This window comes from Chiloscyllium punctatum, chromosome 42 (assembly GCF_047496795.1).
Source record: "Chiloscyllium punctatum isolate Juve2018m chromosome 42, sChiPun1.3, whole genome shotgun sequence".
Classification (NCBI taxonomy): Eukaryota; Metazoa; Chordata; class Chondrichthyes; order Orectolobiformes; family Hemiscylliidae; genus Chiloscyllium; species Chiloscyllium punctatum.
The window spans coordinates 7,055,795-7,076,149 of NC_092780.1; the positions used below are offsets into that span (position 1 = coordinate 7,055,795).

General features: G+C 46.0%; 1 protein-coding gene across 24 annotated transcripts in view; it reads right to left on the reverse strand.

Moving 5' to 3' along the window:
* The window catches only part of srcin1a (SRC kinase signaling inhibitor 1a), a 525,004-nt gene that overhangs the window by 262,087 nt on the left and 242,562 nt on the right, over positions 1-20,355 (reverse strand). For 2 of the 24 annotated variants that reach the window (XM_072561323.1, XM_072561322.1), the window contains exon 1: positions 13,669-13,971. The exons of 19 other annotated variants lie outside the window; for them this stretch is intronic. The gene's annotated coding sequence lies outside the window, so the exon portion shown is untranslated. Of the gene's footprint in view, positions 1-12,216; positions 12,395-13,289; positions 13,972-20,355 lie in introns of those variants that run through there. 3 more of the 24 variants (XM_072561324.1, XM_072561321.1, XM_072561329.1) reach the window with 3 other exon arrangements.

The following is a 20,355-nucleotide window of genomic DNA, read 5'->3' on the forward strand; positions in this document are numbered from 1 at the left end:
CAAGGGCCCAAACGCACCTTCCCAGTAAAGCAGCACTTTACCTGCATTTCCCACAATCCACTGCATTCCCTGCTCACCATGTGGTCTCCTCTACACGGGGGAAACAAAGCGGAAACTGGGTGACCAATGACCCTGACCTTCCTGTTGCCTGCCACTTTCACACCCCAGTCAAAATTGTGGTGCTGGAAAAGCATAGCAGGTCGGGCAGCATCCGAGGAGCAGGAGAGACGACGTTTCGAGCAAAAGCCCTTCACCAGGAATCACTTTAGTACCACACCCTGTTCCCTGGCCAACACCTCTGCCTCAGGCTTGCTGCAGTGCTCCAGTGAAACTCAGTGCAGGCTGGAAGAACATCATCTCATTTTCCGCTTGGGTCAGCTGCAGCCCTCCAGACTCAATACTGAGTTCAATCATTTTAGGGCTTGAATTCCCCCATGTACTAGCCCTCTACTGCACACACCAGGCCTTATTATCACATCGTCTGCTATTACACACAATTCATTGTTAGCCACTAACAGCCTCCATTAACGAGGTAAAAACAATGACTGCAGATGCTGGAAACCAGATTCTGGATTAGTGGTGCTGGAAGAGCACAGGAGTTCAGGCAGCATCCGAGGAGCAGCAAAATCGACGTTTCGGAAGGGCTTTTGCCCGAAACGTCGATTTCGAAGCTACTTGGATGCTGCCTGAACTGCTGTGCTCTTCCAGCTCCACTAATCCAGAATCCAGCCTCCATTAACAGCTACTCACCCTCCCAGCCAGATCATTATCCACTTCTTTCTCTGTCCAGCTGTTCTCCTCTCTCTTTGGGCTCTACCCTCACTACCATTTACTCCTTAACCCCTCCCCCTACCCTATCTTCTGCATGTAAACCAACTTTTTCCTGGCTACCCTCAGTTCTGAGGGTCACCAGACCCGAAACACTAACTTTGATTTTTCTTCATCGATGCTGCCAGACCTGCTGAGCTATTCCAGCAACATCTGTTTTTGTTAATGTTCTGGGGTCCCAGGTTCAAATCCCAGCACGGTAGTTGGTGGAATTTGAATTCAGTGAAAATCTGGAATTAAGAGTCAAATGAAAAGCCCATCTGGTTCACTAATACCCTTTGGGGAAGAATATTGCTGTCCCTACCCGATCAGGCCAGACCCATAGCAATGTGGTTGACACTTAACTGCCCTCTGGGCAATTAGAGTTGGGCAATAAATACTGACCCAGCCAGTGATGCCCTCATCCTGTGAATGAATATACTTTAAGGAGTGGCTGAAAGGAGGAAAGTGAGCTAGAGATGTGATGAGGTTTAGGGAGGGAATATCAGAGTTTGTGGTTTTGATAAAAAGGCATATCCACCAAACGTGCAGTAATTAAAGCTGCAATGTTTAGACACTCAGAATGAGGTGTGCACGGATATCTGAGCATTGTGCAATGAGAGGAGGTAGCAGAGAGCAGAGGGAGTGATCCACTGGAGCAAACAGAAAACATTGATGAGAATTTTAAAATTAAGACATTGTCAGGCTGGAAGCCAATGTGGGTGACCGAGCACAAGGGTGGTAAAACAATGAGATTTGGTGGGATTTATAACACCGGAGGCAGTATTCTGAATGACCTCAAGTCTCTGGAATGGGGTACTGCCACCAAGTGAAAACATTTTATTGGTGTTGGAAGTGGGAGGACAGCTGGGAGCGTGTTTGAATCCTCAACAATTCTTGAAATATAATGGCTGATTTTCACATTAATAACAGAGTGTATTGCTTGCACAACGAGTAACACAGCATTATGGTTCCTTATTTAAGGAAGGATGCAGATGTGTTGCAGGCGGAGCAGAGGAGGTTTACTTGGTGATATGGAAACAGAAATTATTGGAGTAACGCAGCCCAGTGATCCATCTGCAGAACTTGAAACATTAACCCTGTTTCTCTCTGCACAGATGCAGCCAGACCTGCTGAGTTTCTCCAGCGATTTCTGTTTCTATTTCAGATCTCCAGTTCTTTGCTTTTTTAATAAATTAATATCTGGAATAAGCAGATTGTCTGATGAGAAAAGATTGAAGTTTAGAGGAGTGAGAGGTGTCTTGGTTTACAAAGTTTAACAATCCCACAATGCCAGGTTATAGCCGAACAGGTTTATTTGGAAGCACTATCTTTTGGAGGACTGTCCCTTCATCAGACAGCTACCTGATGAAGGAGCGTCGCTCCAAAAGCTAGTGATTTCAGATAAACCTGTTGAACTATAACCTGGTGTTGTGGGCTTTTTAAACTTTGTCCACCCCAGTTCACCATCGGCACCTCCACATTTTGAGTTACATTGAGGAGATTGTGGACTGTCTTGACAAGATGGAGATGGAAAGGATATTTCCTCTTGAGGGCAAGCCCAAAACGAGGGGGCACAGTTCAAAACTCAGGGGCTGCCCTTTTAGGGCAGAGATAGGCAGGAACATTTTCTCTCAGTAGGTTGTGTAACTTTGGAACTCTGCCTCAGAGAAACTCTCTGTGTTTGAATGTTTTTTAAGGTAGAGGTGGATAGATTCTCATTAGTTAGAGAATCAAGGGTAGATGAGAATGTGGAATCTAAAACAGTAACAGATCAGCCGTGACCTTACTGAATGACGGAGCAGGCTCCGAGGGGCTGAATGGTCGACTCCTGTTTATACACTCATGTGTTTTGGGAAGGCAATGGGATAGTAATAACGTCACTGGATGGGTCGCCCAAAACCTGGCAACCTGGGACTGATTCCTGCAAAGGCAGGTGGTGGGATTCAAATTCAATAAAATCTGGAATTAAAATCTAGCCTCATAGAGACCACGTGCTGATTGTTATAAAACCCCATCAGGTTCCCGAATGACCTTTAGGGAAGGAAATCTGCCATCCTTGTCCAGTCTGATCTACATTTGACTCCAGACTAACAGCAATGTAGTTGGACTCTTAACTGTCCTCTGCAATAATGACAAGGCACACAGTTCAAGAGCAGTTAGAGATTGGAACCAAATGCTGACCTTGTCAGTGACCCCAGGTCCTATGAAAGAATAAAAACAGAAAGCTGGGCTAATGCTGCGATGAAGTAATTAGCATCTTTCAGGTTGGAGGCAACTTCCACTTGACAGTTTTTGGCAACAGCTGAGATGTCATCACTAGGGTAGTAAACAACTGAACACAAAACTTCTTAAAACCACATAATAAGATCAGCTCATGCTGAACAATAACTAATCCCAGCTATAACATAATAGAACATTAGTGAGCGAGTTATGTTGCTGGACAACTCAGACAGCATGACAGGAGAGAAAACCTGATACCAGATAATAACTCACAGCGAACCCATTGGACCTTCACCAGAGCACAGCTCAGTAACAGAAACCAGACACTAGCACCAGACTCTATTCTCACAATCACCGCTAACTCTCACACAGTGCCATAGGTGGAAAACCCATCCCCAGAGGTTCATAGTAATGTAATTTGACAAAACAAAAAGGTAATTCTGAACTAAAGGAGGAGAGAAGAGGAGAGGTACAAATGTAGTCAAAGAAGGAAGCTTGGAGAAAAGGAGAGCAAGGCAGAGAGATTTACTGAAGGAATTATACAGCATAGGAACATTGCAGCTGAGCACATTCAGTTTAGGCTCCAAGTCCATGACTACTCAATATTTAGAATGTTTCCATATATGGATATGGAGGGGAAAGGCATGTGTAGCCATGTGGCCCAGGCTCCTGGTCCCTGGTGTCCTGGCCAATATTTATCCTTTGACCAACAATCACGGCAAACAGATCATCTGGTTATCATATATCTGATTGTGGGAGCTTGCTGTGCACAAACTAGTGTCGTTTTTACAATATTACAACAATGACTACACTTAACATAGCACCCTATTGGCTGTAAAGCATTCAGGAACATCCTGTGGTCATGAGAGAGAGGAAGAGAGAGACGGATAGGCAGAGAGACAGGGACAGAGACAGAGAGAGAGAAAGAGAGAGACAGAGAGATACAGAGAGATACAGAAAGCGACAGAGAGAAAGAGAGAGAGAGAAAAAGAGAGACAGAGAGAGAGACTGAGAGGCAGAGTGATACCGAGAGAGAGAGAGAGAGAGAGAGAGAGAGACAGACAGAGAGACAGAGAGATAGAGAGAGAGAGATTGAAAGACAGAGAGAAAGAGAGAGACAGAGATTTACAGAAAGAGACAGAGAGAAAGAGAGACACAGAAAGAGAGAGAGATGGAGAGAGAGAAACGGTGAGAGAAAGAGAGAGAGAAATGGAGAGAGAGAATTGGTTACGTATGACATGAGGAGTTGTATTCTGCAAGGATGGGCAAGGGAAGGACGTAACACTCCAGTATCTCAGCTTGCACAAGGACAGAACCAATGCCATTGGCCTCAAGCTAAGCCAACTAACCCCATGGTTGGTCATGAAAGGCCCAAGATAAATGCAAGTCCTTCTTATTTTGTTGTGAAAAAAATCACAAGGTTAATTGATACACATGTGAAAAGCATGGCTCAATAATCTGCTCAGATCGTCTAAACTGTCCTTACAGCCGCTGTCAACTTTCCAATGATTCTTCCTTCCTCTGACCTACCGAAATGGCACAGTCCACAAGATGTAAACGCTGACCCAGTAACTGGAAATCAGTCACTTCTTCATGCTGAGAGATTCTGGAACTTTTTAAGCCGAGTTCCCCTATCAATGTACTAAACCTTCCATTAATAAAACACTTTTGAATATAAGAGATAGAGGCTGGTTGTATTGTAGAGAGATGTACAATGATTCTAAAGACCACAATAAAAGCTGGTCATTCAATAGTTAAACATAAAGGTGACCATTCAGACCATCTTCATTGATTCATCTCAAAATTCCTGACATTCCCCTTTGCAGCATCCAATTGGTTTTTTGGAATGGTTCCATGGTTTCCACATGTGATACTATATCAGGAAATCCACTCTGTGTGAACGAGGATTCACTGAATTCAGGCTTCAGTTCACCTATTGTCAATTTCAAATTGCATTTTGCTTTATCTTTCCAATGTAATTACAGCAATATTTCAGATTCTGGAGAAAGTGAGGACTGCAGATGCTGGAGATCAGAGGCAGGAGTGTGGTGCTGGAAAAGCACAGCAGGTCAGGCAGCATCCGAGGAGCAGGAGAATCGATGTTTCGGGCATAAGCCCTTCATCAGGAATCTGACCTTCCTGATGAAGGGCTTATGCCCGAAACGTCGATTCTCCTGCTCCTCGGATGCTGCCTACCTGCTGTGCTTTTCCACTGCCACACTTTCCAAAAATATTTCAGATATACCCATTTCACTCCTTAATCTCACTTAACTCTTTAATATTACCTCACAGATAACTTCCTGCAATGTAGAAGTGCTCCTGTCTTTTGACATAATTCAGATCTTTAACACTTTAGCACGGCACACAAGATGTGATTTTCATAAGCAGGACATTTCCATTTCAGCGCTTAAGGGCTCTGGTGGTGCAGTGGTAGTGGTCCTCTCTCTAAGCCAGGAGATATGGGTTCAAGCTCTACCTGCTCCAGATCTGTCATAACATTTCCGAACAGGTTGTTTGGAAAACATCTGGAAGACATGATCTGATCAAGGCCCTGTACAGTTTGTTCCAATCTTTTCTAGCTTTCATTACAAAGAATACAACATTTAAAAGGCATTTGGATGGGTATATGAATAGGAAGGGTTTGGAGGGATATGGGCCGGGTGCTGGCAGGCGGGACTACATTGGGTTGGGATATTTGGTCGGCATGGACGGGTTGGACTATAGGGTCTGTTTCCATGCTGTACATCTCTATGACTCTATAATACAACAAATGAGAATGTGGGTGGGCTGTTTGGGCCCTCCGCCCTGCTCTGCTATTCCATAAAATTATGAACAACATTTCTCAGCTCAACATTCCTGTCTTATCCCTGAATCCTACACTTTGTTGATCTCAGTCTTGACTGTATTCAATGACTCATCATCCTCCATAGAACATAGAACATAGAACATAGAACAATACAGCAAAGAACAGGCCCTTCGGCCCACGATGTTGTGCCGCACTTCTATCCTAGATTAAGCACCCATGTTGCACAATGTAGTGAATACCTGAAAGTCTTAACTGATATGGGCGGCATGGTGGCTCAGTGGTTAGCACTGTTGCCTCACAGTGCCAGGGACCTGGGTTCGATTCCAGCCTTGGGCTGGGTAACTGTCTATGTAGAGTTTGCACATTCTCTCTGTGTCTGCGTGGGTTTCGTCGGGGTGCTCCAGTTTCCTCCCACAATCCAAAACAATGTGCAGGTCAGGTGAAATGGTCATGCTAAATTGCCCATAGTGTTAGGTGTGTAAGTCAGAGGTAAATATAGGGTAGGGGAATGGGTCTGGGTGGGTTACTCTTCAGAGGGTGGGTGTGGACTTGTTGGGCCGAAGGGCATGTTTCCACACTGTAGGGAATCTAATATAAAATATCAGAAGGCAAGTGAATCAGTTTCTGGGATGCAGTTCTTCCTGTTAACAGCATGTAGCTGCAAAGTCATAATATGTACATCTTCTCAAGTTGCGCTTGATGTCCCATGGAGATGACAATTGTATATTTTAGATGAAGGAAAATAGCTACTAACTACTAGACACAAACCCAGAATTACATGCAAAACACTACAAATGCTGGAAAACTGAAATAAACAGACTGTGTTGCAGAAACTCAGCAAGTCTGGCAGCATCTGTGGAGAGAGAATCAGAGCTAATGTTTCAGGTCGATTGTGAATCTTCTTCAGAATTGTTGAAAATTGGTCCGTTCTGCTAACCCACAGTTCTGAGGAAGTCAGACTAGACTGTGACGTATCTTTCTCTCCACAGTCGCTGCCAGAGCTGCTGTATTTCTGCAACATTCTCTATGCTTGTTTGGAATACACGTGTTTCATTGAGATGGAGCCTGTCTTCTGTCTAAGAGTGATGTAGGCATCCTTCCCAATAAGTAGCCGAGGGTAGTGTCAGCAAGAGGCTCTGGTGATGGTGAACCTCCCAATGCATCCCAGATGATGTTAGCGGAAACCAACATTTATAATATTCTGGGGTAGACAATTTTAAAGATTCACAAGCCTCTGTGAAAACACTTCTCGTCTCAAAATGGTCAGTCTCTTGTTCTGAGACTGTGACTCCAGATTCCAGACACTGCCAGCCACAGAAACATCCTCTGAACATTGCCCTGTCAAGTCCCTGAAGAGGAAAAATTTATTTGTCCAATAAATTCTTCATCAAGATCACTGAAGGGCACCTCACCAGGTGGTGACCTGCCTGGGGAATTGATGGAGGTTTGTGTCGTGCCACTGTGAACAGTTCGATACCAATATGCATTTCAATGAGACCATCTCCCAGTCTTCCCAATGCTAGGAGATACAGATCTAGCCCAGTCAGCCTCCCCACGTGGGACACTCCCCTTATTCCACTGCATTTGTTCTGCCATATTTAAAGAAATATTTGGAAGGCACAGAGTTTCCTATCCAGCCAGACCTCATTCTTGAATCTGTGTTGCATTCTCCAGGACAGTTTAGGCAGGCTGCTTTTTGCAAGATCTTCAGAAGTCCCACTTTAGTTCACGATTGCTTCGTACAAACCCTCAGCAGTGCTCAGATTAGACTCACAGCATGAGAACAGCATACATCCCCCTAAAACAAATCCTCAGTCTTCTGACAAGCGACAATCCTAAATAATGGGGCGGCACAGTGGTTAGCACTGCTGCCTCACAGCGCCAGAGACCCGGGTTCAATTCCCGCCTCAGGTGACTCTCTGTGTGGAGTTTGCACATTCTCTGCGTGGGTTTCCTCCGGGTGCTGCGGTTTCCTCCCACAATCCAAAAATGTGCAGGTTAGGTGGATTGGCCATGCTGAATTGCCCATAGTGTTAGGTGAAGGGGTAAATGTAGGGGAATGGGTCTGGGTGGGGTGCGCTTCGGAGGGTCGGTGAGGACTTGTTGGGCCAAAGGGCCTGTTTCCACACTGTACGTAATCTAATCTAATAGGATTGATTCTTTGAAAAGGTAATTAAGCCGAGGTCTCTCTTAGAAGTAACAGAAATGGGCAATGATTCCCAGCACACCCTCATGACAATGGCCCTTCCTTCTAATGACATAATCCAACTTAGGACCTCTGTCATAAACTTCCCATTGAATTAGATAGAGTTAATTGTTATTATCTTTTCCCTAGGAAAAGAGGATTTTAAGACTAGGGGGCACATTTTCAAGGTGAGAGCAGAGAGATTTAAAAAATACACAAGAGGCAAATATTTTACACAGAGGGTGACTTGTGTGTGGAATGAACTTCCTGAGAAAGTGGTGGATGTGGGTACAGTTACAACTCTTAAAATACATTTGAATAGATACATGAACAGAAAAGGTTTGGAGGGATGAGGGGAAAAAGCAGGCAGGTGGGACTAGTTTCATTTGGGATTATGTTCAGTATGGGTTTGTTGGACCCAAGGGTCTGTTTCTGTGCTGTATGACTCTATGTGCCACACCTTTAACACTTTGCACACAAAAAGACATTTTATTTTCTAAAGTATTCCCTGGAGAAAGCAACTGCCAAATTCTGGAAACAATAGGTGGTACTGTATATAAATTATACCAGGCAAGGTGACAAAAACAGCAGGAGGAAGCTCAAACATGGTAATTATTTTACTTAAAGGCTGCAGGGACACAGGTTCTCATTGCTGTTTGTCTCACAGACATGTTGGCATCCCTGGCAAGTTCATTCTCAATAAGTGTGGAGGTGGTAGGTTGGGAATTATGAAACATGTGTAAACTACTACTATTGCCTGGCAGGAAGGTTATGGGGAGGAGGACATTAAAGGGGTAGATTGTGGTCATGTAATTGGATTAGTAATCCAAAGGACAAGGCTAATATCTGGGGTCATGGGTTCAGGTGCCTCCCTCCCCATCCCCCAACTCCCTTCCCAGCCCCTCCCCCTTCCCTTCCACTCCTCTCAGCCACCAACCAGATTCATTCATCCCATTGACCAACCAGGTCATACTGGGCAGAAGTGGGTACTGCAGATGCTGGAGATTAGAATCAAGATTAGAGTGGTGCTGGAAAAGCAGGTCAGCCAGCACCCAAGGACAAAAGCCCTTCATCAGGAACGTACAACCAGGTCATACCCCTCACCTGTCTTCACCTATTCCCACTTCATCAACCTGCCCACGCCACCCCCTTTATCTGCAGCTCCCTCTATACCACCCCCAATCCTGAAGAAGAGTTATAGCCAAAACATCAACTTCCCCACCTCCTGATAGCTGTGTTCTTCCAGCCTCCTGCCGGTCCACACTGTTGCCATGATGGCAGTGGGTGAAATTTGAATTCACTGAATAAACCTGACCATGAAACTATCATGAATTGATGTGAAAACCCATCCACCAGGTTCGAGAATTCCCTTGAGGGGAGCAACCTGCCATCATTACCTGATCTGGCCTACATATGACTCCAAATTCACAGCAATGACTCTTTGCTGCCTGCTAAAATAATTGAGCTAGTTTAGGAGTAATTAGAGATTGCCCATAAATGCTGGCCTTGGTCAGTGACACACATGGTCCAGAACAGACTAAAGAAACCTACAAACAGAACTTACATCTGCACTGTGCTCACTGCCTTAGTTAGACCAACTGATATGAAGCTACACAAGGAACCTGCCCTGAACCCTTCCTTAACATATTCATCACCAGATTTCCACCTCATGATCAGAAACATGAGATCTCCATGAGGTTAGTGGATGTTTCACCATCCCTTCCACTCCAGGAACAACAGGACTGTTCCTCGCTCTCTCCTCAATAAAGACTTTGACTTTCATACAGCTCCATTTTCAGCTTCCACCTCCACCACAGCCACCCCCCCCCCCCCCCCCCCCCACCGAGCTTAACTCCAGATTCGCGTTCCCACCACCTCTAGCCTTCTCCCTCACAACCCTGAACTCCAGTAGACATAAGATCATAAGAGCAGGAGAAGGCCATTGAGCGCTTCTAGCCTGTTCCACCATTCAATAAGTTCATGGATGATCCAACATTCATCATATCCATTTTCCTACATTTTCTCAAACTGATCAAGACTCTACCTGCCTCAGCCTTAAATATAGACAAAGACTCTGGCCCACAGCTCTCTGTGGCAAGGAGCTCCAAAGAATTAGAATCTACAGTGTGGAAACAAACCATTTGGCCCAACAAGTCCACACCAACCCAGACCAATTTCCCTACCCGATTACTCTAAATTTCCCCTGACTAAACGCAACTAATCTACACCCCTGAACACTATGGGCAATTTAGCTTGGCCGATTCATCTAACCTGCATGTCTTCGGATTGTGGGAAAAAAAACCAGAGCACCCAGAGGAAACTCACACAGTCCACAGGGAGAACGTGCAAACTCCACTCAGACAGTCGCCCGAGATTGGAATCAAACCTGGGTCCCTGGTGCTGTGAGGCAGCAGTGTTAACCACTGAGCCACCATGCTGCCTGACTCTCAGCCCTCAGAGAAGAAATTCCTCCTCATCTCAGTCTTTAATTGGAGCTGCTTTATCCTGCGACTGTACCCTCTGGTCCTAGACTCTCCGAAGAGGGAGAAACATCCTCTCAGCATTGACCCTGAGAAGCCCCTTAAGAATTCTATATGTTTCAATGAGATCGCCTCTCATTCTTTTAAACTCCAGTCACCTGTTCAGCCTCTGTTCAGTAGACAATCCTTCCATTCTGGAGATCATCCAAGTCAACCTTCTCTGAACTGCCTTCAAATAAATGGTGGATTAGTGATGCTGGAAGAGCACAGCAGTTCAGGCAGCATCCAATGAGCAGCAAAATCGACGTTTCGGGCAAAAGCTCGTTCAAATAAATGGTGTCTTTCCTGAAATAATGGGACAGACATTGTTCACAGCACTCCAGGTGTGGTCTCACCAGCACCTTGCACAGTTGAGCAAGACCTTCTTCTCTTATACTCCAGCCCCCTAAAACTAAGGGCCATTCTCCCATGACCCTTCCTGATTACATACTGACCCCGTGTGCTGGCTTTGTGTGTTTTGTACACACCGAACCGCAAGTCCCTTTGTGGTGCAGCTTTCTGCCATTTTTCTCCATTTAAATATTACTCTGATCTTTTGTTCTCCTTTCCAAAAAGTGAACAACTTCACTTTTTCTTACTTTGTACTCCTTTTGATTACATTTTCCACCTACCTAAGATCACCCCAAACTCCATGCTCCTTCCCCCAGCCGTGGTGTATAGAGCACACCCCCATCGCCCCAGCACATTCCTCAGTCCTGACTGGAGTGGACTGGCCTGCAGGTAGCCTTAGCTGTGCCTAGCTGCTTTTTACACTCCCCTCTTCCTCCAGCTGATCAGATCGTCCACTTGTCCAAGTGTTGAGTGGGAAATGGAACAAAATAATGTTCATTAAGGAAATGTTTGTTACTTCTGTGAAATCAAAAAGAGATCCTTCTCTCCAAACCCACTGTAAATAGTTATATTGAGGCTTTATGTCCACTGACTGGGGGGAGTGGGGCTACAGCCTGGTGTCTCCCATTTCCTCACTAAGTCTCCAGGCTGATGTTAGGAGAAAGTGAGGACTGCAGATGCTGGAGATCAGAGCTGAAAAATGTGTTGCTGGAAAAGCGCAGCAGGTCAGGCAGCATCCAAGGAGCAGGAGAATCGACGAGAAAAGATCGCAATTTCCCCTCAGACATGATTGACGATGCTCTCCACCGCATCTCCTCCACTTCCCGCTCCTCCGCCCTTGAACCCTGCCCCTCCAATCACCACCAGGACAGAATCCCACTGGTCCTCACCTACCACCCCACCAACCTCCAGATACATTGTATCATCCTTCGCCACCTCCAAACAGACCCCACCACCAAGGATATATTTCCCTCCCCTCCCCTATCAGCGTTCCGGAAAGTCCATTCCCTCCACAACTCCCTCGTCAGGTCCACACCCCCCACCAACCCAACCTCCACCCCACGGCACCTTGCTCTGCAACCACAAGAAATGCAAAACTTGCGCCCACACCTCCCCCCTCACTTGCAGATTTCTCCAGCTTCCTCATTTCCCCTCCCCTCACCTTATCTCAGTGCCAACCCATGGACTCAGCACCGCCTTCTTGACCTGCAATTTTCTTCCCGACCTCTCCGCCCTCATCCCCTCTCCGGCCTTATCACCCTCATCTTAACCTCCTTCCACCTATCGCATTCCCAACGCCCCTCCCCCAAATCACTCCTCCCTACCTTTTATCTTAGCCTGCTTGGCACACCTTCCTCATTCCTGAAGAAGGGCTTATGCCTGAAACGTTGATTCTCCTGCTCCTTGGATGCTGCCTGACCTGCTGCGCTTTTCCAGCGACACAGTTTTCAGGCTGATGTTAGCAATAGTCAGGTTCACTCTGAAGCTGATCGATGTGGCTGGCTGTAATAATATCATGAAAGCATAAAAACATGCATTGCAGGATGTGTATAGACTATTTAAATCTAAAGGTTCCATACACTATCTCCTGGTTTGTAACTGTCTTTGAACTCAACTTGGCACCTCATCATCTAGGATCTCAGTGAACCATTCGAACAGTACAAACAGACTCCAACCTGTAACTCACTTTATACATAAACACTCTGAACTTTGTAATTTGATTCCAACTTGTGACTCACTTTCAACATTCCAGTATTCCACTTCAAAAAAGAAACAACAAAACACCTTGGATTCAATTCTGTTTATTGCTGACTGCCTGTTACCTGCTGACCTGGGCTGCAGAAGAAATTTAAGGTCTCTGACTGCAACAGAAAATGGTCAGAACTTTGTTCGGTTTGTTTGTACTGTCCCACCAACTAAATCGTTTCACAGTACTCAACAGGTGCTGGCAGCAATATTTTAAATGATCATTAATAATGATTGCACACTTTTAAAATCAACAGATGGCAGTCACAGCACCATAAAAAGTAATAGGAACAGGAATAGGCCATTCGGGCTGGTCACACTTTCCTCACATCCATAAACAGCCCTTGAGACCCCAAACTCTGATACCTAACTCAGCCTTAAACATACATAAGGACTGTACCCCTACAACTCTGTGGCAAGGAGTTCTAAAGACTCACAGCTCTCGAGAGAAGGAATTCCCCCTCATCTCACAGTCTTACATTGGTATCACTTTATTCTGAGGTTAAGCCACTCTGGCCCGAGACAGCCATGCTCCAGTTTCAAAAGAACAGTGTGTACACTAGATATGTCAGTCCGCACACAGTTGCAATCAGGCGTGACAGGCCAAAGTTGCCTGGTTTTAAATACAAGTGAAGTTCAGCCTCGCTCTTACCTGCACAACAAGCGATGTTGTGTTCAAACAGAAATCCTCAGCCACCTGCAAGGATCCATCACAGTGACAGTGGGCACCCAAACATTCTCCCTGTCACACCGTTCGGAAAGAACTGTTTACACCTTTTACAGTCTCACAGACAGTGGGTGTGATTTATTTCAGCTCAACAGCACACCCAGGAAGTCAGCACTAATATCTTTCACAACACTGACCTTTGCAATGTGATCTCACTGCATTCCTGACAAAAAAAATAGCATTAGCTATGGTTCACACTCCTCCACCTAGCTGTCTTTCACACAGACACTAGCTCCAGCGTTTGCTCGCTCTGCACAGCGTTTAACTGCAGTGCTCTCTTTCTGCAGTACAACCTCCCCTTTACCTCTCTCTGAAAACCCAGAGCGTCCACTCCCGGCTACACTCAGATCTCCTGCTCCTTGTGTCCATTCACTTGGAATCGAATTATTGACCGACTTCTCTCGGTTTTCCCCTCCATTGGTCCTTTCCTGCGGGTTTGCCCTGGGTTGGTGTTGACTGGTGAATCCCGCTGGCGTCATGGATGGGCAGGATCGGGTGTAGGAGGGAGGGACTGAGATTTCTCACTCCGTGAAACCGCTGAAGGATCAATCAGCTGATCCCGGCACAAAATCACTGCCCCATGGGCAGCCAATCCACTCAGGGCTGCGAGCTGGCTCATCTCTGCTCAGTCTACCTCCCCCCCCCCCGGGTCTCCTCTCCCTGTCTTCCCCCCCCCCGACTCTCCCCCCTCTCTCTGACTCTCCCCGTCTCGCCCCTCCTGTCTCTCCCCTCTCTCCCTCCCTGTCTCCTCCTCTCTCTCCCTCCCTGTCTCCTCCTCTCTCTGACTCTCCCCTTTCACTAACACTCCCCTCCCTGTCTCCCCCCTGATACTCCCCTCCCTGTCTCCCCCCTGATACTCCCCTCCCTGTCTCCCCCCTGATACTCCCCTCCCTGTCTCCCCCTTCTCTGACTCTGAACTCTCTCCTCTCTCTCCCTGACACTCCCTTCCTTGTCTCCCCCTTTCCGTGACACTCCCCTTCCAGTCTCCCCCTCTCCCTGTCATTCTCCCCTCCCTGTCTCCCCCCCCTTTCCGTGACTGTCCCCTCCCAGTATTCCCCCTCTCCTAGTATTCCCCCTCTTCTAGTATTCCCCCTCTCCCAGTATTCTCCCCCCCTACTGATTCTCCCCTCCCAGTCTCCCCCTCTCCCTAATTCTCCCCCTCTCCCTAATTCTCCCCCTCTCCCTAATTCTCCCCTCCCTGTCTCCCCCCTTTCCATGACTCTTCCTCCCAGTATCCCCTCCCCCTAATTTTCCCCCCTGTCTCTTCCCCCCGTCTCTTCCCCCCTCCCTATCTCTTCCCCCCTCCCTATCTCTTCCCCCCTCCCTATCTCTTCCCCCCTCCCTATCTCTTCCCCCCTCCCTATCTCTTCCCCCCTCCCTATCTCTTCCCCCGACTCTGCCTGTCTCTTGCTCTGACTCTCTCACTCTTGCTCCACCCTCTCGCTCTCTCTCCTTGTCTCCCCTCCCCCAGACTCTTCCCTCCCCCAGACTCTTCCCTCCTTGTCTGTCCCCATGCTTGGACTCGCTCCTTTTCTCTGTCTCTGCTCCCCCTCCCCCTCACTTTGTTTTCCCCCCATTTCCCTCTCTCTTTGTCTTCCCCTTACTGTCTCCCCCTCATCCTCTGTCTTCCCCCCCCATCCATCCTCCTTTCTACCCCCTCCCTCCATGTCCCCCTCCCTCCATGTCCACCCATTCACCCCATCCTTCCTTTTCTTTGTCTTACTCTCTGTCTCCCTCCCCCTCGTTCTGTCTGTCCACCCCTCTCCCTCCCTCTCACTCTTTATCTTCCCACCCCTCTCCATCCCACTCTCTAATCTCTTCTTCCTCTCTATCTTCTCTGTCTCCCCCTCACACACTGTTGCCCCCAACTCCTCTTTTCATCCCTCGCTTGCTTCCCCTCTGTCTTCCTCTTCCCTCCATCTCTTCCCTTTCTCTCTCCCTCTCTGTCTCTCCTCTTTCTCTCCCTCTCTGTCTCCTCCCCTTTCTCCCTCCCCTTCTGGTGTTATCAACACCAAATGCTCCATGTGTTCAGCCCAAGACACTGAAACCAGCTCCTGCTCAGCATCTTCCAGGACTGTCCCGGGAATCTCTCAAGTTCAAAGATTAATCTCTGAGATGCTGCGGTGAGTAACACCCAGGCGAAAAATCAGAGGTGATTGGAGTGAAGAAAAATCATTGGATCTTTTAAAGAGGAAGAGCATTTTTATAGCAGCTGAAGTTATGTCAGCAACGCAGGATCACAAAAAGGATTCCACTGTCCCTTTGGATTGAGTAATTGTCAAATCCTTCAGGGCATCAACATCAGTGACTCACCTCGGACACATCAGGTGAAGATAGTAGTCCTGGTGCTGATGTACAGACATTTCATTTTCTGAATTTTTGATTGTAAAAATAAAATGAAATGACTCTTAAAACCAAAGGAAGGAATTGCTACATTTTTAAAAAACAAGTTACTGACAGTCATGGTGTATGACAGTGGGGCAGATATGTATAGACAACATGGGAGCAGGGTGTGTGCGGAGTCAGACTTAGCTGGCCACAGGTAGCTGTTTGGTCTATCTACATATGGATGCCAATGGCCATCAGCCTGACAACAACTCTCTGATTGGTTCCTGGCAGCCAAACAGCTTTTGGATGTGGATGACAAAGGGTGGACCCTTTGGAATGCCGGAGAGGCAGGTAGTTAGTCTCTCTGTGCAGTAAGAATCCCTGAAACCTGAAGAAAGCCAGTTATTTTCTCCCTGCAGTTGCTGTAAGCTGTTGCCTTTAACCAGGATCGAAGGGACTTTGTTGTTAGTGTACCAATTGCCCTGTGCCTTCCTGTGAACAAGTGAAAAAAGCTGGAAAAGGAAGAGTGAAGAGCAGAAAGTTCTGGCAATCTGAGGAAACATCTCATTGAACTCTGGGAACTGCTGCTATGTAAATGTATTTCCCAGTTTTATCCCTCAACTCATAAAGCCAGTTTTGTTGTGGTTTGCCTGTGTCTGTCTGTTTATTTGTGGGAGAAAGTGAGGACTGTAGATGCTAGAGAGTCAGAGTTGAGAGTGTGGTGCTGGAAAAGCACAGCAGGTCAGGCAGCATCCGAGGAGCAGCAGAATCGACGTTTTGGGTATAAGCCCTTCATCAGGAATGCCCGAAACGTCGATTCTCCTGCCCCTTGGATGCTGCCTGACCTGCTGTGCTTTTCCAGCCTACACTCTCGACTCTGTTTATTTGTGCACTGGTTTTAAAAGGGGATTAAAATTTGATCTGGCAGAAGCCACATGTTGATAGCTTGTGATGATTTACTTGTGTTTAGAATTTGCTTACATTGTGAGTCAGAGAATCAAACAGCACAGAAACAGATCCTTTGTCCATGTTGACCAGGTGTCCTAAACTGAACTTGTTCTATTTGCCTGCGTTTGGCCCGTGTCTCTCTAAAGCTTTCCTACTCATATACCTGTCCAAATGTTTTACAGCCACTAACAGTGAGGTAAAGGAAATAGAGTAAAGGCAAAAGAGGGGTGAGTTTGAGGGTCACGGAGATCTCGGAGGGAGGTAGGGCTGGAAAAAGTGACAGAGGTAAGGAGGATGTGACTGTAAAATACTCCACGCATTGTCCTCTCAATCGCCTGCTGCTAGGCTAGGAAACCCATGCTGTACCAAACATTCTTTACAAACTTGTGAGATCTCATCGTTCAGAAAGCAGAGTTCTCAGGAAAGGTCGAGAACTTTGAAGGTACAGTAATGCTTTTGGATGAAAATGGAAAATGATTAATTGTGTTGATTGTTATTTTTTTAATGGGGAGTGGTAATGACGCCAAAAGGAATCTGGACCCAGAGGGTGCCTGGTACAAAATAGCTGACATGATATCCCCAGAGAAACATGAGGTCAGGGCAGTTATGAAACAATCAGCTATAACTGTTTCGGTTAAATTGAGGAGAATGCAGATTGGTAGAGTTATTTAAAATTGCAAAGGGATAAGACATTGGAGTTAGAATGATATTGCTTCCAGGAGTTGCATTTCTAAGACGGAGCTGAGATAAAAGTTTAAATGTAAGAGATTCATGAGAGAGAGGCAGCAACTTTATTTTACATTGAGGTTATGGAATGTACGATCGGAGTCAATGACCATGGGCTGGATAAATTGTTCTGGATCAAGGACAGGCAAAAAATATTGCAGAGAACTTTGAATTCTCAGTGTTTGGATGTTTCTCCAATTTATTTTGTCTCTGGGCTTTGATCTTCCTGAGACAGCAGAGAGATACAGACAGAGTGGTCTCTAGTTCCAGACACAATCCATCTCCTCAGCTCTACCAAAGCAGTTGTTTAAAATACAGCTCACTCGTACTTTCCTGTGTCTGGTTTTATTGTCTCCAATCTGAAGAGCTGCTGGTGATGTATTTTATCTTCAACTTCTCAGAAAGGTTTAAATCTAATTGGAGAGATATATTCTTCACACCAAGTTGGTTTCAATCTCTCCTGATAAGAATGCGAATTTCGTTTCAGATTGGTTCTTGTTTATTGATTGTCTGTGTTGAGATGGTGAGGTAAAAACAATGACTGCAGATGCTGGAAACTAGATTCTGGATTCGTGGTGCTGGAAGAGCACAGCGTGTTGAGATGGCACCTATTGTTAGAAAAGCTGAAGCTATCTTGTGAAAGTAACATAAAAGGGGTTCTGGGGTTTACACATTAAAGAACCTAAACTAGCATCTCCCATTCTAAAAGATGAATTACTTAATCTAAATTTGCTTCATATATCATTACAGCTCCATGACACTGTAACCCTTTTGTATAAATTCTGTGTCTTATGGTCCTGTTCCACAATCTGATGAAGAAGCAGCACTCTGAAGGCTAGTGCTTCCAAATAAACCTGTTGGAATACAACCTGATGTTGTGTGATTTTTAACTTTGTCCACCTCAGTCGAACACCGGCACTCCAAATCTTGTTTATTGATGTTTTCATGAAGCCTGGCTCAATCCATGGTCAGATGATTACTGCAGCCATTTTTAAGTCAATTAATTTTCCTTTTTGAAACAATTTCAAACCTTGGTATGAAAATCAGAAAAATTGATAGTGCGTATTTTATCACTATCCTGACAATAGCAAGACCTGCCCTTTAAGCTTCTTTTGACAATTGTCTTCCATATTGTAAGTGGTATTTCTGACAACTTCTATAGCATCATTGAACTTCCTTTGACAACATCTTAAAATGGAGGAAAAGTTGACTAGATTCAGAAACAGAAGGATTAAGAGAGGATAGTGTCAGGTATTAACCTTGCTTCTGGAAGCAGAACTGATCAAGTAGAAAGAGTTCTGAGAAAAGAGAGACGAACCTAAAAGGGGATTTAAAAACCCTTAAACTGATAGAATTGGGTTCCTCGTATACAGTCTTCAGTTGCACACTACAATGCATACTTTCCAGATGGGCAGCACAGTGGTTAGCACTGTTGCCTCACAGCGCCAGAGACCCAGGTTCAGTTCCTACCTCAGGCTACACTCTGTGGGGAGTTTGCACATTCTCACTGTGTCTGCGTGGGTTTCCTCCCACAATCCAAAAATGTGCAGGTTGGGCAAATTGGTCATGCTAAATTGCCTGTAGTGTTAGGTGAAGGGGTAAATGTAGGGGAATGGGTCTAGGTGGGTTATGGGTCGGTGTGGACTTGTTGGGCCGAAGGGCCTGTTTCCACACTGTAAGTAATCTTAAAAAAAACACAAAGGTACTTCGTACTGTTACTAATATGTTTTGTCCATTTTAGGAGCTTCACTTTGTCATAGAGTCATAGAGATGTACGGCATGGAAACAGACGCTTCGGTCCAACCCGTCCATGCCAACCAGATAGCCCAACCCAATCTAGTCCAACCTGCCAGCACCTGGCCCATATCCCTCCAAACCCTTCTTATTCATAAACCCATCCAAATGCATCTTAAATGTTGCAATTGTACCAGCCTCCACCACATCCTCTGGCAGCTCATTCCATACACGTACCACCCTCTGCGTGAAAAAGTTGCCCCGTAGGTCTCTTTTATATCTTTCCCCTCTCACCCTAAACCTATGCCCCCTAGTTCTGGACTCCCTGACCCCAGGGAAAAGACTTTGCCTATTTATCCTATCCAAGCCCCTCATAATTTTGTGAACTTCTATAACGTCACCCCTCAGCCTCCGACGCTCCAGGGAAAACAGCCCCAGCCTGTTCAGCCTCTCCCTATAGCTCAAATCTTCCAACCCTGGTAACATCCTTGTAAATCGTTTCTGAACCCTTTCAAGTTTCACAACATTTTTCCGATAGGAAGGAGACCAGAATTGCACGCAATATTTCCAACAGTGGCCTAACCAATGTCCTGTACAGCCACAACATGACCCCCCAACTCCTGTACTCAATACTCTGACAAATAAAGAAAAGCATACCAAACGCCTTCTTCACTATCCTATCTATCTGCGACTTCACTTTCAAGGATCTATGAACCTGTACTCCAAGGTCTCTTTGTTCAGCAACACACCCTAGGACCTTACCATTAAGTGTATACGTCCTGCTAAGATTTGCTTTCCCAAAATGCAGCACCTCGCATTTATCTGAATTAAACTCCATCTGCCACATCTCAGCCCATTGGCCCATCTGATCAAGATCCTGTTGTAATCTGAGGTAACCCTCCTCGCTGTCCACTACACCTCCAATTTTGGTGTCATCTGCAAACTTACTAACTGTACCTCTAATGCTCACATCCAAATCATTTATGTAAATGACAAAAAGTAGAGGACCCAGCACCGGTCCTTGTGGCACTCCACTGGTCACAGGCCTCCAGTCTGAAAAACAACCCTCCACCACCACCCTCTGTCTTCTGCCTTTGAGCCAGTTCTGTATCCAAATGGCTAGTTCTCCCTGTATTCCATGAGATCTAACCTTGCTAATCAGTCTCCCATGGGGAACCTTGTTGAACGTCTTACTGAAGTCCATATAGATCACATCTACCACTCTGCCCTCATCAATCCTCTTTGTTACTTAAAA